Source organism: Tursiops truncatus, chromosome 19 (genome assembly GCF_011762595.2).
Source record: "Tursiops truncatus isolate mTurTru1 chromosome 19, mTurTru1.mat.Y, whole genome shotgun sequence".
Classification (NCBI taxonomy): Eukaryota; Metazoa; Chordata; class Mammalia; order Artiodactyla; family Delphinidae; genus Tursiops; species Tursiops truncatus.
In genome coordinates, this window is record NC_047052.1 from 18,875,178 (window position 1) to 18,890,974 (window position 15,797).

Consider the following 15,797-nt stretch of genomic DNA (forward strand, 5'->3'; position numbering starts at 1 on the left):
CAGTCTTGGAGGCTGGACTCAGGCCTAACGGGGAGAGGAGAACACAGGGTGCTGAAGCCAGGCTTACCCAGACCCCTTGCCCTGGTGAGCAGCCCCTTACCCAAACTGGTTCTGCAGGCTGCCCAGGCCTGGCTGCTTGCAGAATTCCCACACCAGCCTCTCATTTCCAGGTACAGGGTCTGTTCCCCTACGGCGCCGGGGCTATCCTCTCCGGCCTGGGCCGCGCCAGATTTGGGCGAAGAGCCCAGACCAAGGCCGGATCGGCCACCTCGGGTCGGGGCCCAAAGCGGCTTAGGCCAGCCGGTGAGGCCAGAGAGATTAGCTCATCTCGGAGGCGGGCCTGCACCCCTCGTCGCCCTCTCCCCATTCCCAGCTCAGTCTCTCCTGCGGCGAGGGCAGTGGGGCTCCCGATGAGCGTCCGTGCCAGGGCCCAGGCTGGCGCCAAGGGCCCACCCTCAGGCCTGGCCCACCCCAGAGCCCCGGGGCACAGGCCGCCTGGGCCTTGCCGTGGGAGGGAAGGAGGCAGCGCCGGGTGCGGCAGGCCCAGAGGCGGCGGCTTTTGTGGGCGTCCTCCGCGCCCGAGAGGAGGGGAGGAACGACACCGCGAGGCCTGGGTCCCGGGGATGGCGCGATACGGGACAGGGCCTCAGCCGGGGCAGCAGATCTGGGACTCCCCAGGCGGGGGGAGGCACCAGAACCGCCGCACCCGACCCCCGCCCTGCCCGCGGCCCCCGGAAACGGCGGGGACACTCACATGGCTGCGCTGGGCTGCGCGGACTTCGCACTCTCCGTGCACTGGTCGCTGCCCGGCTAGGTCGCGCCGCAGCTGCCGCGGTCACCGCCGCTGCTGCCCGCCCCTCCCTCTGCTCCGCCGCCTGCAGCCCAGACGCCCCGCTCCTCCCCTGGCCAGCTGGGCCCCACCCCCTGCGCTCCCGCGGCTCCCGCACCCCTGGAGGCGCTCACGGCTCGCTCCGCCCTCTAGGCTAACGGGGCAGGCCGGTGGCTGGCTGCGTCCACCGGCTTGACGGGGCGGGGCGAGGCAGGACAGGGCGGGGTGGGGGGGAACCCTGGACAACACGCGGGCGGTGGGAGTTCTCATTGCTCGGGATCCGGATACATAGGCGGAATAGGGCGACTTCGGAGAACCATTAGCAAAGGCAGGAAGGAAGCATTCCTTCCCATGCAGACCCTAAAACCGGTGCACCGGAGAGCCTCGCCTGCCTGCTCCCTCCTTGAATTCCGTGGGCTCTAGAGACCTTTCAGGCCCCCATATGTGAAACAGGTCCTGGAGAGACCACTGCTGGGTTGAGTTGGTTGGAGGAAAGGATCAGGACCAGTTTCAGAGAGGGGAACAGGAAGGCCTGAAGGCTACTCATCAGACACCTTCTGGGTCTGGACGCTGCCCCTGAGCCCTGCCCGTCCGCCGGCCTCAGTTTCCCTGCTGTGGGGGCAGGCTGTCCTTCCTGCCACCATCTGACACCGGTAAGTCTGAGCTCTTAGCCAGGCCACGCAGTCACCACTCACTGGGTACTGGTATCTGCGGAGTCTCGGGCCTTGCTCTGGAAGCATGGGTGAGGACCCTGGCAAGGTCTGGGTACATGTTGTCCAAGCGGGCCAGAACCCAGTCTTTTCCAATGAGGGGCTAGAATCCTGGCTCTCCCCTGGAGTGGGTTACGGTGGAGCTGATAGCTGACCTCACACTGGGGTAAAAGGGCCAGCTCCACTCCCCCACCCCTGCCATCAATAGACAACACCGGTCCTCTCCAACCCCACCCTTCAGGCTTCACTCTGTAGTCTGTCACCTTTAGAGGTAGCAGGGGGCACTGACATCCTCTCCCTCGCTAGCTCTTACCAGAGACACACCTCACCCTCTCCCAGTTCTCCCCCTCTCCAGCCCCTCCTCTTTGCCTTCCTTTACAGCACCCCCTTTTCTGTAGGCAGTAGACCTGGGGATTGCTTACAGAGACTGGGTTCTTCTTTCTGTTTGCCCCCACCCTAAAATATCATCCAGTCTCAGGACTTCATCCGTCCACTGCTGAACATCCTGAGCCTTCCCCTGTGCCCAGAGCCCTCTCCTGTTCCAGAGCCCCTGATGACCCACCAGATCTCATGACCTTCACCACCTTTGTTCTCATCTCTGCAAAGCACCACTGTCCACCTAGGCTCCCACCCGAGTGAGGCTGGGCCTATCTGGAGCTCTCAAAACTGGCACCAATTGGACCCTGCCCACCTGGAAAGTCATCTCCTCAGCAAGGCATCCTCTGACCACCTTCTCTGAAGACAGCCTCTCCTTGGTACTCTCTGTCCCCATGTCCTATGGACTCATGCCTTCATGTCACCCATCACCACCAGGTAGCATGTGTGCCCGTGTGTGCTCACGCGCCTAAGCCTGCCTCACTGTGAGTCTCTAAGCTCTGTGGGGGCAGGGGCCACAGATGTCCTCATCACCACTGTCCCTGGCTCATAGTGGGAATTCAAGAAATATTTATCAAATGAGAGATTGAATGAATGAGTAAATGCATGAACCCTGGACGTCCCCCTCTCTACCCCTACCTTAATTCAGCCTCCTAGTCCTGTAGATTCTACCTCCTTAACATGTTTCAGATTCGTTCCCTCCCTGCATCTCACCTCCCACTATTAGAACTCTGTTGTTTATTAATTCACTCAACAAACACCCACTAACCATTCAGGGCTGGGCAGCATGCTGGCCCCTGGGGTGGCAGTGGCACAAAGTTGTCCCTGTGCCATTGCTTGAGACTCTGATGAGGCAGCGGTGATTGTGGGGACTCACCAGGTTACTGTCTGAGGAACTCTTTCTTGGCCTGGAATTCTGGAATTCCACTTCCAGAAAATTCCCAATTGTAATAGATAACGCCCTTGCTCGTCACAGTCAATCAGTCTCTCTGTCCAGCGTCTGGCCACATCTCTGCATTGTCACAGCTGGTACCCAGGTCTGGGCCACCGTCTTTTCTGGCCTCCCTGCTGCCTCCTTTGTACCCTACAGTTGTTGTCCACCCAACAGCTCAAGTGATCTTTTTGGGGTTTTTTTGGCTACATCTTGTGGCTTGTGGGATATTAGCTCTCCAACCAGGGATCAAACCTGGGCTCCTTGCAGTGGAAGCATGGAGTCCTAACTACTGGACCGCCAGGGAATTCCCTCAAGTGATCTTTTAAATCATAAGTCAAGGCTTCCCTGGTGGCGCGGTGGTTGAGGGTCCGCGTGCTGATGTGGGGAACACGGGTTTGTGCCCCGGTCCGGGAAGATCCCACATGCCACGGAGCGGCTGGGCCCCTGAGCCATGGCTGCTGAGCCTGCGCATCAGGAGCCTGTGCTCCGCAACGGGAGAGGCCACAATGGTGAGAGGCCCGCATACCGCAAAAAAGCCCAAAAAAACCAAAATAAATCATAAGTCAGTTCATATTGGTTCCCCAATGCCCTCAGGATACGTCCAGACTCTGTAGTGAGGCCTCCAAGACCCAGGAGATCTGGCCTTAGATGACCTCACCTCCTCATCTCCCACCTGTCCTGCCAGCCCTTCCTGCTCTGTTTCCACTACACCAGCCTCCCTGCGGATCCCTGGACATGGCCCCTACTCTCTGGCCTCTGTCTCTTCTCCCAGCCTCCTTTCTGCCTGGGATGCTCCTCTCCCTTATCCACTTGGAAAAGAGCTCAAATGTCACCTCCTCCAAGAAACCTGTGTCCTCTGGCTTCCCACTCACCCCTTCTGAGTACCCATCACTGCCTATTGTCCTTGTCTGTGACCACTCCTGGTTCCCCATCCTTTTTCCATCAGGGCCAGGCATGGATGGGGCTGCAGTGAGCAGACGGGACACCTGAGGCTTCACCTGGCCCTCTCCCCCTGTTCAGGGGCCTTGAGGGAGTGACAGCCTCCGAGGATCATGGGGTGCTAGAGGCCTGCCAGGCCTCTCCACAGCAACCAGTGAGCCAGGGGAGGAAGGACACAGCTGACACCCATTTCACAGAGGCGCCATCTGAGGCTCAGGGAAGGCAGGGCCTTTCCATGATCAGAAGAAGGGGCAGCATCTGAGCTCCAATTCCGCTCACCGAATCCTAATTAGTTTGGCTCTGTCTGAGTCAGGCATCATTCCCTGAGTATTCGCTCTGCTGGTGCTGGCTGGGAGCTAGGGCAGAGCACCGAATCATCACCATTTCTACCTTTGAGCAGTTCACATTCCTGAAGGGATGGGCTCTGGCCTGAGGAAAAAAAATCCCTCTAATAGATGGCAGAGGGTGCTGAGAACCATAGTGAACTCCAGTTCCTCACACATGGTGCAGCTAGTTCCACTTTTGAAAGTAACGCAGTTCAAGTCCCAAAACGCAGAAAAACAGAAGCTTCCCTCGCCCCACCCCACAGCCCCCATGGCTACAGCTCTCTGGTGTGCAATGTCACCCCCCAGCTTCCTGTGACGGGACAGAATAAAGTCTGCCCCTTACTGCACCTGTGCTCACATGCCTCAGATAGGATGTACACATTCATTCATTCATTTGCCAGATATTCAGCAAGCTTTCGTGGAGCCTGGTGTGTGCTCGGCCCTGGGGGTTCCAGAAGGGTGGACAGAGGTGAGGCTACCCAGTCCCTGCGCTTGGGGACTCACTGTCAATTAGGGCAGGTCATCCCTGAGTCTCTACACCTCTTATGTCACCAGTGTGAATGTGCGACTGTGATTGTGTCTGTGTGCACATTTATGTGTGTGAGAGAAGGTGTGTCCTGGTTAGGAAGGGCTTTGTAGGAATGGGGCAAGTTGTTGAGGCTCCGTAGGCAGGCAGGGGGTAGGTCTTTAGAGGAGCATCTGGGGCAGAGAGCACAGCAGAGTTCAAGGTACAGGAGGGAGGAGCAGCCTCCTTTGCTGGCGGGGAGCAGAAGCTTAATGTGGTGGGAGAATTGTGTATGTGTTGGGGATGAGGTCAGCCACGAGGGGCTTTGGGAACTGGCTAAGGAGCATGGAGGGTGATGGGGAGCCTGGGCTTTAAGCTGGGGAATTCTGTGGCCATATCTGTGCTTTGCAAAGGTCATTGAGGCAGTGCTTGGAGGGGGGCAGGTAGAGGCAGCTATCATTTCCCGGCCAAGGTCATGGTGGCCTGCGCCAGAGTTGAGGCAGTAGAGATGGAAACATTCAAGAGATGTTCAGGAGGCAAAATGGATGGCTGGGTGACCGATGGGATGTGAGGTCTAGAGAGGCAAGCATCCCAGATCATGCCAGAGTTTCGGGCCTGGGTGACGGGTGTTTTTCAGTGATGTGGAGAGGCCTGGAAGATCAGGTTAGGGGAAGGTGATATGGTCACTTTCGGCAGGTGGCATCTGAGGGGTCTGGGGACTATCCATCCAGGAGGAGCTGTCCTGAAGGCAGGTGGACATGTGGGTAGAGGAAAGAGGTATCCAGGCTAGAGACAGCTTTTTGAGGCGATGATGGTCAACTGGCTTACCAAGAGATCAAATGTGAGAGGGACCAGGGCACTGTGCTCCGCTAGGGCACTTCAGTGGGTGGTGGGGGCAGATGCAGGCTTGAAGGGGGCTAAGTGTGGGTCTGTGGGTGTGCCGGGACCTGCCACCACCTCCACCTGCCTCCAGTCCCAGCCTGGCCTCTACTGCCCAATGTGTGTGTCAAAGGGCAAGGGCCAGGGATGCTGCCCGCGTTTAAGTCTTGGCTTTAGCACTCTCACCTTGCGGTTCCTGTAGCCACTTCTCTTTTCTGATGCTTTAACTGCACTCATCCATTCACGCACGAAAATTGCACTTTTAAGAGGTACTCTGTCTCATTAATAATCAACACAATGCAAATGTAAACAAGAGACTTTTTTTTGCCCTCTGAGATTGGCAGTGATGGACATGATGTGTAAGTGGATGCTTTGTAGAGAATGGGAACTGGTTTGAGTATTTAAGAGTAGTTTTTTCAGTATATATCAGGATGTCAAGTGCAAACCCTCCTTTTCACCCTGAAGTTCCACTTCAAGAAATTTAGGGCTTCCCTGGTGGTGCAGTGGTTAAGAATCTGCCTGCCAGTGCAGGGGACACGGGTTTGAGCCCTGGTCCGGGAAGATCCCACATGCCGTGGAGCAACTAAGCCCATGCGCCACAACTACTGAGCCTGTGCTCTAGAGCCCACGAGCCACAACTACTGAGCCCGCATGCCACAACTACTGAAGCCCACGAGATTAGAGCCCGTGCTCTGCAACAAGAGAAGCCACAACAATGAGAAGTCTGCGCACCGCAATGAAGAGTAGCCCCCGCTCGCCACAACTAGAGAAAGCCCGTGCAGGTCAACGAAGACCCAACACAGCCAAAAATAAAAACAAATAAATAAATTTATATTAAAAAGATAAATAAATTTTAAAAAAAGTAAAAGAAATTTATCTCAGGGACTTTCCTGGTGGCACAGTGGATAAACTCTGTGCTCCCAATGCAGGGGGCCTGGGTTCGGTCCCTGGTCGGGGAACTAGATCCCACATGCATGCCACAGCTGAGGAGCCCATGTGCCGCAACTAAGACCCCATGCAGCCAAATAAATAAATAAATATTTTTTAAAAAAAGAAAGAAATTTATCCCAAAGGAAGAGGTATCCAGGCAAGAAAAGATGTGTCTAAGGACACTGATTGCTGGCTTGCTCAATCAGAGGTAAAGGGATGGCACAGTCCTGGTGACCATCAGTGGGAGACAGAGGGTGAAGGAGGTTCGTGTGTGCCCTGAGATAACCCCTGGCCACTGAAAATGGATGTGGGGCATGGATTGAGCATCTTACTATGCACCTGGCATCATTCTGGATGCTGGGGACACAGAGGCAGACCAGATAGGCAAGGTCTCTGCTCTCAAGGAGTTCACACTCCAGCCCAAGGAAACAGACAATAACCAAGCTCACATATCTGTAAGATGACTTCAGAGAGAAGGAAAAGCTGTGGAGAAAACAAACCAGGGTGATGCGATTTGGAGCGATGGGGCTAAGGTGCTACTTTAGTCAGGGTGGTCAGCGTAGGCCTCTTTGAGACAGTAACTTTGAAGCCAAGACCTGAATGTCAAGAAGGAAACAGTCACGAAATGATACAGAGAAAGAGTACAGTCGACCCTCTGTATCTGCGGGGGCTGACTGCACTGCGTTATTTGATACAGGGACTTGAGCGTCTACAGATTTTGGTATCCGTGAGGGGGTCCTGGAACCAATCCCCAGAGGGTACCGAGGGACCACTGTATTCCAGGCAGGGGGAACAGCTTGGAGGTGGGAATGACCTTGCTGTATTTGAGTCATGTGGGCTAGGATAGAGGGAAAGAAGGTAAGGTCTGAGAGGTGGCAGAGTCAGGTCAGGCAGAGTAGGGAGTGAGGGTTTTATATCTCTGAATAGGGAAAGGTGCTCAACACAACAGACACAGAGGACTGGGGGAAAGCACCAGAACAGACACCCGTGCTCCTGTAGCAGGAGTCTCCTCCGGTCAAACCTGTATCCATTGCCCTGGAGAGCTGTCAGGAGGCCTGTCCCAGCAGTGGCCATCATCTCTGGGCATAATTTCACGTGGCTTTCTTTTCTTCTTTGTATTTACTTATACAAAGAATGGTTTTTAATAAACGTATCATACGTGGCCATTATGTATTCAGGCATTACCAGGCCCGCCCCTGCACCAGGTGGGTTTAAGCTTCTAGTCCAGAGTCGCCAGGCTCGACAGGTGACTTCCCTGGGGACTCTCCCCCAGGTGGGGCTATCTCTGCCACTGTCCTGGGTGATCCAGCTTTGGCCTCCAGGGGCACCTGTGAGCAGGGCCTTGCTGGGGTGGGGTGACTGTGTCTCTCTGGCTGGGCCAGGCATTCTTCCTTCCTTCCTGAGACTCCCTTCTCCTAAGGAACAAGTGGGAGGGACATCTGTGCCTCTCCCAGATCCTGGGATGAGTTGCTTGCCTGGGACTCTTTCACCAGGCCCCCTAGCAAAGGCTCCAGTGTGTGGTGTGTAGTTTACTTCTGAGTTCCTACCGCTATGCGAACTGTTCTGACAGAGATGTGCAGGGTGTCGAGGTGGGGAAAGGCCTAGTCACTAGGCATTTGGCAATACCCTCCACACATGGGATAATGACCTGGAGGCTAACGATCTTCAAACTGACCCCTGCCCCAGCCAAGCCCAAGACATAGTCTTGGTCTTTGGCGCCACCACGTGGGAAGTCTCTACACTGCAGTAACAGGCTTCACAAAATACCTCCAAACTCCAGGAGGTGCCCACTTACCCCAAGCCACATTTTTGTGAATGGATAGTCACTGGACTGTGCAGTGCACAGCCTCTTCAGCCCTATGCAGCGGTCCTGCTCACACTCAGACCTGGTTGCATATCATGGTCACAGGGAAGGCCACCACCACCATTAAAACCTCCTCCAGACTTGGGCCTTTTTGTAAAAGTTCCCTGACCCTCCACTTTTCAGTCCTCTCCGCCTTTGACCTGATCCACGTGTGTTGAACACGTATGATCTTCCCCCTCTTCTGAAACTCCCTCTGGCTTCTGTGACTGCTCCTCTTGGATTTCTAGCTGCTTCTCTGGCTATATCTCTTCATGCCCCTCTGTGGGCTCCTCAGGGTGCTGGGTCCCCTTCCCTCATCCTTGATTCTTTTCTCCAGGCCATCCTGACAGCTTCCAGGGCCTTGTTTCTGTTCCCACAGTGATGCCTTGAGTCTTCGCTCCCCATCTCTTGTGCCATTTCCCCACTTAAGATGACCCTTGGGCATCCCAAACTCACTGTATAAAGTCGACCCCATCTCTTCTCCTCAGAACTGCTCTCCCTCCCAGGTTCTCAGGTTAGTCTGGGTGGCCTTTCCCCTGACACCTCTTTGGCCATCAAGTTGCCCCATCTTCTCTGCCCCTTGGCCAGGGCACCATCTGCACCTCCTTTCTGGCCTCTTAGTGTTCTTGGTTTCACCCGGCCTGGTCCATTCTCTACAGAGCCGCTTGATGGCTTCTGCATATTAAACCCTGTCCCTTCTCACTTCCCCGCTGGCCCTTCATCTCTGGCCAGTTCCTCCCCATGAGGTCCTAGCTCAGCCAGACTGAACTTCTTTGTTCCGTGAATACATCCTGCTTTCCCACGCCTCCATATCTTTGCACAGGCTGTTCTGTGCATCTTTTTTCTGTTTCCTTCACCTGGTAACTCCTGCCTACCCTTTAGGTCTCAGCTCAGACACCACTTCCTCTGGGATACCTCCCTGGACCCCAGGCCAGGTCAGTAACCTCTTCACTCTCACAATGCCCTGTGCTTCGCACATTACAGACCTTGTCTGCCTCCCGTCCCTAAAGGGCCACCTGCTCCTCTCCAGGGATCCCACACCAAGACTAGCTCTAGGTCGAGTCACCTGACTCTGTGCCTGGTTCTCAGATTCAGAGGTCCTAGATCTCAAAAGTCATCAAGTTGCAGAGAGAGCAAGGCCATGCCTGAGGCCAGTGAACCAGTGGCCAGGCTGGGATGGGAACCAAGACTCTTACCTTCCCTCCCAGGGCTCCCCTGCTCCCCCAGATGCCATTGTGAGTTGAGTAAGTCTCCTTGAGGGCCCGAAGGACTTTGACCAGCAGAGAGTTGGCAGGCCTCTGGCCTGGGGGGAAGGCAGCCATCAGCCTGGGGTCTTGGGAGCCCAGAGAGGTGGCGGAGGCTGTCCCAGAAAGCAGACTGGTGACTCCAGGCCAGCACATCTGATGAAAGTGTTTAATGAGACTCCTTTCTCCCACAGAGCTGTGCAGCGGGAGTGTGGCCTAGAAGTCATGCAGGGAGGACTTGGATTCCTGAAGGGGGTGGTGGCAGCTGTTAGGGCCCCTGGGTTAATTATCTCCAGCGTCACACAGAAGAGAATGTGCTGAGGAGAGACCTCCCCCACCTGGCCTCGGCTTGTCAGGGCAAGGGTCTCTCCAGGACTCAACCTGCTCCCCACCAGGCTGGGGTCTGAACATCAGCTTGGTGTTCCCTCAGGCCTCAGCTCCCCCATCCCACTCCGGCCCCAAAGGGACTCCTGGCTCTTCCCTGAGACTTCTTTGTGGGGTCCCACCACTGGGCCTTCGCTCTTGCTGTGCCCTCTGCCTGCTCCGTGGCTGGGCCAGCTCACTTGCTCAAGGAGCTCAGTAAACACTGGTGAATTGAATTGCTCTGTAAATAAACAAAGTGCCAAATAGGCTGCCTGGCACTTAGGAGAGGCACCTCCCTAAATTTCCTAAGCAAGCAAATAACCCGAAATGAGAGAAGTGAAAGGATTCATCCAGTCTTTTCTTGTGCTTTTGTCCCCCAAACTGCTCGCCATTCATTTCTTCCAAGGAGCCCTGCTCTCTCTGATCCAGGCCTCTGCCTGAAATTTAGCCTGACCTTCGGTGTGTCTAGACAATCCTACCCTAGGTGTCAAGAAGGCTTCTAGGATTCCCACAGTGGCTCATACCCCTGAACCTTCCTCCTTGTCACTTGGCACAAGTATGATGACTTACTCAACGGCTGTGAGTTCTGTAGGACCAGGGACCACGGTGCCTCATGGACTACTCTACGCCCAGTGCCCAGCACAGGAACTTGATGGATGCTCATAAATATCAACTATTGCATTAGGAATGACGGTAGGCCTTGGAACACTGGGGTATTTTCTCCCTCTCTGAAACTGCCTGGATAATTTGCAGAGTTGGTTCCATCAGTCATTCCAAATTGCCCAAATGCCCAGGCTCTCACTTGAGCCCTGTCTGGTCCCTTGCTATTTCTCTAGTCTTTCTCACTGTTGTTTTTCTCCTTGAGTTCCCACAAGAGCATAGAGACTTGACAGTTTCACACTAAAGCTGAAAACCTTCCCCAAGCTTCCTCCTTGCTTGTTTCCTGGAATCTGCTTTCCAATCTCTCTTGGCTTATAAAGCCAGTGACTCATTTACTGAGCCAGGCGTCTCCACAAGGATTTCTTTCTTGCAGAAAATGTGAAAGGAGCGGGTGACACCGTCCTTCATCCCCATCCTCTCTTGGCCCTGGCTTTTTAAAATCTAAAACCCCAGATTTGTTGTATCACGAGAGGCGGTGGAATTGCTGGGTTTCCCCTTGACATAGGCAGCCCTCCTTAAACCAGGGCCCTTGTATCCCCAGGGGCTCACCTTAAGGCATTTTCAGAGCTTTCAGAGTTTTCAGATCCCCAACCTCCAGACTCCACAATGGCAGAGATTCACCTTTGTTTCCTTGCCAACCTTCCACATAATCACAACCTCTGGCTCTCCCTGGAAATCTAGAAAACTACAGGAATGTACCTAATGCCCTTTCAAGATGCCAAGCCTTCACATCCTTCATAGGCACTAGAAATCACACACATGCATAATTTCTAATTTGTGATAAAAATTTTCAAGTGAAAATGATAGAGTTTGCAGCTTGCACATCAGCTGTCCCTGGCAGGAGTTTTCACATTGAACCGGTGGGGAATTGTACAGACATCACCCACACTCACCCAGATGACCTGGGTGAGTGTGGGTGCCGGTCCATGTGAATTCTGAGAGAATCTGTGGCAGCTGGGAGGGGTGTGGGGTGGGATTTTAGGAACCGCTGATGCAACTGGTTGGATGGGGGTTGAATGAGGGTGTCCAAAAATCTTAGTGGGTGTTTGAAAGGCTAGGTATGTATTTGTGTTAAAATCCTGAGGGTTATCAAAGGCACTGCTTGAATAAAAAATGCTTTGCATTTTTTCATTGTTTTCCTTTCAGTGCAACAAAGCAGAAGGATGGCTTGTGGACAGTGAATTAACCAGGGTTAAACAACGTTTGAAAAACGATGCTGGAGGAGTCCAATAACTCTTATCATCTTCATAGTCATCATCAATAACATAGAGTAACAACAGTCATCATTTTTGAGGACCTAATAAGTACCATACGGCTGTATTCACACACACACACACACACACACACACACACACACACACACACACACACACACGGGTATCATGGCACATACCAGTCAAGGTAGTCTTATCTACTGTGGGTCCCCTATTCTGCTATTCTACACTGGTCTTGGAACCTTTTACCCAGGACATATTTTATGGGATTCAGTGCAAAATAAAAAGGTAGAGCACCTTGTTCAGAATGATCATGAATTTCAAGGTGGTGACAGCAGGGCATTAAACAAGTGTGGGACCCTTTCGAGCAGGTTGCCCTGTGTGACTAAACAGCTCTCAGGCCTGTGAAGCAGGTCCCGCTTTCACCTCTGTCTAGGTGCACTGCTCAAACTTTTCTCCACTGGGAAGATTTCCCCCCACAGCTGGGGGTGCAATGCAAGAGCAGTTCATTTTCAGTTTGTTTCTTTCACACCAAAACAACACGTCCTTGAACCAAGCTTGGGCTTTCTCCCTCTATGAGCCGTTTGCTGGGTACCCCACCTGATGCATGGGTGTGTGATGAGCGATAGGTATCAGTGCAACAGTGTTAGGCGCCATTGGTATTTGAGCCACCTGTTGATAGAGATTACTTATACTATTTGGATCTGCCTAAGCTTGAGCTGGGATATACAACATCTAATTAATGACGGACTCGCTGCTTGGCCTGGCCAACCTAATGATTTTGTGTGTCGGCCAGCACCCAGTTCATGACAAGCAGGTCTAGCCACATGTTCACATGATGACCCACAGTCATGAACTCAGTCAATAACCAAGGTCAGCAATTTCTCTTCTAATGTCGTAGAAGAGAGTCCCTGTGACTCTCCTGTTGGGGCTTGCCCAAGGCTCCCCACAGCATCTTTCTCTGTGATGGAATCTACCTGATTGTTTGACATAAGCGGCAGGACTGCTCATACTGTAGCCTGGACCTGCTGCAGAGTCCACTCTCGTTCTAGAAATCACGCGAAATTAGCAACCTTCCACATCACCTGATAAATGGAACAGTGAGAATACAAGAGAATTTTGTATTCTTCCTCCAAAACCCAAACAGGAACAGAGGCACAAAAACAGTGGAAAAACAGAAAGTGAATAGTAAAATCATGGAACTAAATCAACCGTATCAATAATATGAGTAATAATTAGATGTAAGTGTACTACAATGCCAAGTCAAGGGCAGAGATTCTCCGATGAACAGAAAAGTAAGACCCAACTATATGCTGTCTATAATTACTCTCACTTTAAATATAAAGAAATAAATAAGGTGAAAGTAAAGAATGGATAAAGATACGCCAAGCTGACAGTGAGCCTAGGAAAGCTGCAGTGGCAATAGTCATATCAGACGTGGTAGACTTCAAGAGAATGGGTGTTATCCAAGCTAAACAGGGAAATCCATATGGATAAAATCATTCACTGGGAAGTCATAATAATCATACATGTGTGTATATGTAGTAACAGAGCTTCAAAATATTTGAAGAAAAAAACTGACAGAAAAGGGAAGAACTAGACGAATCTATAATAGTCATTGAAGACTTTTATACCCCACACATCAAAGAATAAAATAGCTGGACTAAATAATAAGGAAATACATAGAAGAACAGTAGAACATTGTCAACTACCCTGACTGTAACGGACATTTATGAACACTAAACAGCTGCAGCGTTCATTTTCTTTTCCAGCAAACGTGCTACCTTCACCATGATAGACCATATGTTCACCCATCAAACGATATTCATAAAATTCAAAGAATGTGCCAAGTATGTTCTGTGACCACGGTGGAAGGAAATGAAAATGAATAACGATGAGATTCACAGAAAAATCTCAAACATTTGGAAATCATACAACACACGTAAAGGATCCGTAGGTCAGAGGAGACATTTCACAGGAAATTAGAAAATATTCTGAATGAAGTGATAATAAAAACTAAACATATCAAAATTTGTGGGATATACTGAGGCAGTGATTAGGGAGAAATTTATAGCTTAAAACACTTACATTGTAGGAAAGAAAAATATAAAGTGGGGGATTAGTCCAGCAACATTCTCATGGCTTTGTGGTAACAATGCAGAGTATGAGCACTGCAGGGCAAGAGACTCCTCCTGGTTTCCCTGCCTACAGGCTCCCATCCCTCTCACATGGTAGCCCGGAATATCTAAAACACAAAACTATCTGTCACTCCCCTGCTGCAAACCCTCCCATGGCTCCCCACTGCTTCAGGGTGAAACTCAAAATGGACCTTGGCAAGGTCCATTTTTCTTTATTTTTAAAAAATATTTATTTATTTATTTTTGGCTGCGTTGGGTTTTCGTTACTGCACACAGGCTTTCTCTAATTGCAGTGAGCGGGGGCTACTCTTCGATGCGGTGCGTGGGCTTCTCATTATGTTGGCTTCTCTTTGTTGCAGAGCATGGGCTCTAGGCACGTGGGTTTCAGTAGTTGTGGCACGTGGGCTCAGTAGTTGTAGCTCGCAGGCTTTAGAGCGCAGGCTCAGTAGTTGTGGCGCACGGGCTTAGTTGCTCCGTGGCATGTGGGATCTTCCCGGACCAGGGCTTGAACCCGTGTCCCCTGCATTGGCAGGCAGATTCTAAACCACTGCGCCACCAGGGAAGTCCCAAGCTGACCTTTTCTGACCTTGCTCCTGCTCAACTTTACCTCTCATGCCAGGCCTTATTTGTCTGTGTGCTACATCTGGCTTCCTGAACGGTCCCTTGAAATCAAGAGTTTCTTTTTCTCCTCTGTCTTTTTTTGCTCTAGAACTAGGGTTGCCAGATAAAATACCTCGACTCCCAGTTAAACTTGAATTTCAAATAAATAATGAATAACTTTTTAGTATAAGAATGTCCCCGGGCTTCCCTGGTGGCGCAGTGGTTGAGGGTCCACCTGCCGATGCAGGGGACGTGGGTTCGTGCCCCGGTCCAGGAGGATCCCACATGCCATGGAGCGGCTGGGCCTGTGAGCCATGGCCGCTGGGCCTGCGAGTCCGGAGCCCGTGCTCTGCAACGGGAGAGGCCACAGCAATGAGAGGCCTGCATACCGCAAAAAAGAGAGAGAGAAAAAAAAAGAATGTCCCCAATATTGCACGGGGTATATGTATATACTAAAAAAGTATTCATTGTTTATCTGAAGTTCAAATTTAACTGGGTGTTAATTTTATTTTTTTTTTATTTGCCAAATCTGGCAACCTTACCCAGAACTGGCACATGGTGTTCCATCTGCCCTTTCCTTGCTTCTCTGCATGGGTGACTCCTTTTCCTGAGTCAGGTCTCAGCTTAGAAATATTCTCCCCCAGGAAGACAGTTCTCCCTCCCCCTTTCTCAAGCTGAGGCTATAGTTGTCTCATTACTGTGCCTGAGCTGTGCCCCCCAGGCAGGGTAGGTCCACCTCATTCACTGCTAACTCCTCAATCCCTGGTATAGTGTCTAGCACTTGGTGACTACTCAATAAATACTTGTTGGGGCTTCCCTGGTGGCGCAGTGGTTGAGAGTCCGCCTGCCGATGCAGGGGACACAGGTTCGTGCCCCAGTCCGGGAGGATCCCACGTGCCGCGGAGCGGCTGGGCCCGTGAGCCATGGCCGCTGAGCCTGCGCATCCGGAGCCTGTGCTCCGCAATGGGAGAGGCCACAACAGTGAGAGGCCCACATACCGAAAAAAAAAAAAAGAAAAAAAAAAAAAAAACTTGTTGAAGGAACAAGTGCTGACCTAGGTCCTAGCTATGGGGCTAGAGGGCTGGCCCACTTCCTGCCTTTCAAGCCCTTCCCCCCAGTAGGGGATGCATCAGTTATCTATCACTGCAAACAAACCACTCCAAAAATTAGTGACTTAGAAACACAGCAGCCATGTAGTTTGCTCACGAATCTACAAAATGAGCAGAGCTCAGCAGGCACAGCTCAGCTCTGCACCCCGCACCCCTAACCCCTAACACACACAGCTGGAGTAGGAGAATCCACTTCCAA